Consider the following 2567-nt stretch of genomic DNA (forward strand, 5'->3'; position numbering starts at 1 on the left):
ATTTGATACCAAAGTAAGATCAAGTACTGATTCCTTTCCTGTCCTGATATCAATCCGAGTCTTATTTCCATCATTTTAGACACACTAATTCTCTTTCTTCCAATAACTCTTCTACCACTAAACCATTATTATCACAGTTTTTCCACATCCCCACAATGTGCTGTGTGCATTAAAATCCCCACACCATACAATACTGTTCTCATCCTGTCCCCCTATTTCTATAAGTTTGTTCAATTCAAGCTTTTTACATGGATTATAGTAATTTATGATCGATAATTTTGATTTTTCTCCTCAAATCTCTATTCCCACATATTCTTGCTCACTTCCCCTGCCTATAATTCTATAAGGAATTCCCTGTTTAACAAATGTAACACACCCTCCACCTCCACCCTCTTTCCTATCTTGTCTAATTGCTATATACCCACTTAAAACAAAATCCAAATTAGGCTTTAGCCAAGTTTCTTGGACACATAATACTTCTGGTTTTTCTTCTCTACTGGCTATAAATTGCTTTAAATCTTGCCCATTTGCAATTAGACTTCTTGCATTCCATTGAAGGATTAACATAATTAATATTATCACCCCACCCATTTTGGATCTTGACTTGATTGCACATTAAGCTCATCTCTTACTTCTTCCCACTTTAATCCTACTAAATCCAAATGATGTACTGCCGCTTTAACTATGATTTGAATCCTTTCCGTTTTAGATCTTATCTCAGATGTTGCATTTATTACCCCCGCTATAAAGGTAACCAACTTCTTCTTTTCTTCGCAAATCTTCCTCCATTCTCTATGTTCACATCCATTTTTTCCTTTATCATATTGAGCATCCTTAGCCTGCTTTTTCCCTTCACTTCTCCTGACGGCATCAGCATAAGAAATTTTTTCCTTCACTTTAATTTGTTGTACTTTCACCTCACGCTTCATTACTTCACATCCCCAGAAGGCAACACTATGATTGCCTCCACAATTGCAGCACTTTGGTTTAACACCCTCTCCACATTTTCCATAATCGTGGTCTCCTCCACATCTAGCACATCTTCTTTGTTTTTTACATCCCCTTGCCACATGACCAAATTCCTGTCAGTTGTAACATCTCATAGGCTTAGTTATGAATTCTCTTATGTTATATTTAATATAACCAAAGTATACCTCTTTAGGGAGGTCCTTACAGTCAAAATCAATCAGAACAGATTCCGTTTCCTTTTTTTCAATTCCTCTTGTCATTCTTTTAGCAGATTTAACTGATCCATTTCGCCTCCTCAAATTCTCTACTAGCTCCTTCATACCCACCGTAAGAGGAACTCCTGCCATTATTCCTTTACAATTCTCTGTTTTCTCCCCTCCAACTCTCACCACTTTTGCTACTTTAACTTTTCCCACACTGCTCATTCTCTTTGCCTTCTCTATCTGTTTTTCAGAGCTACATCCAACAAGCAAGTTTCCATCTCCCAGTACTCTTGCATATTTTACTTCTCCTATTTGTGCTTTAATGATGTTAGTAAGTTTTAATGGGTCAGTTTTCTTTACTCCCCCTTCTCCCTCAAAACGTACTACCACATTGAACAATTCTGGCCTCAAATCATTTACCTCAACTTCTTTTCCTTCACTCTCCATTCCACCCAAACTATCTGAATCATTTTTCTTGCCAATTTCTTGGTTCTGGATCCCCTCAACACATCCTCCCATTCACTTTCCCCTTCCTGATCTCTACATTCCATGCTGTTGTTTTCATCTCCTGACTCCCTTTCTGTCATCCTGAAAAGTTTGATATTATTTAGTCGATGGGAAGTAGAGGAGGAGCACCGCTACCGGACCTATACAGGCCGTCGGCCGGTACTCCCACACCACTCTCCACTACCGACCTACCATTACCAAGTCCAAAAAGTCCTCAGTCCAGTGTCCAATGATTAATCCAATAAATCCGTTCAAAAATAATCCTCTGGTACAGTCAATCTCTATTCAAATTTCTCCAAGTAGTCCGTTCATCGCACACATGTGACGTCCCGACAGCGACGTCTCTTAAATGACTTCCTACTGGTTCCCCGTATATATGCTAAACAGCGCTACACCCAGGACTAAATAGGAAAAGCATGAATCACTGACGACTGTCACATTCTTCTCCCCGTGGAGAAAGATGCCCTAATGTTCTGCAATATTATAAACTATACATGCTCATCAACAGGAAAATTTGTCAGTACATGAAACTCTGAAACAACAGCATAAAAAAAAACTAGTTCCTGCATTCAACAGTTACATTTCACTCATTTCCAAATAATTTGGCATTGCAATACGAAATACCAGTTAAACCTTTAGGCGCCAGGGTTTTTTGGAAAAAAATGCTGGATTTTGACATCAAGATTTCAAAAGCGTGTGGCTTGAAAGGGCTTAAAGATAGAGATCTACTGTAAATTAGAAAAATGTTGGGCATGACCGGAAGTTTATGTGGGGTGTAAATATACTCATCTAATTAGCATATTATGACGTCATCAGGGGCGGCCATCTTGAATTTCATAATATTCAGAAAATAGTAGATATTGAATTGATGTTTGAACTTATTTGCAT

This window comes from Sinocyclocheilus rhinocerous, unplaced genomic scaffold (assembly GCF_001515625.1).
Source record: "Sinocyclocheilus rhinocerous isolate Xijiao unplaced genomic scaffold, SAMN03320098_v1.1 scaffold3390, whole genome shotgun sequence".
In the NCBI taxonomy this organism is placed as follows: domain Eukaryota; kingdom Metazoa; phylum Chordata; class Actinopteri; order Cypriniformes; family Cyprinidae; genus Sinocyclocheilus; species Sinocyclocheilus rhinocerous.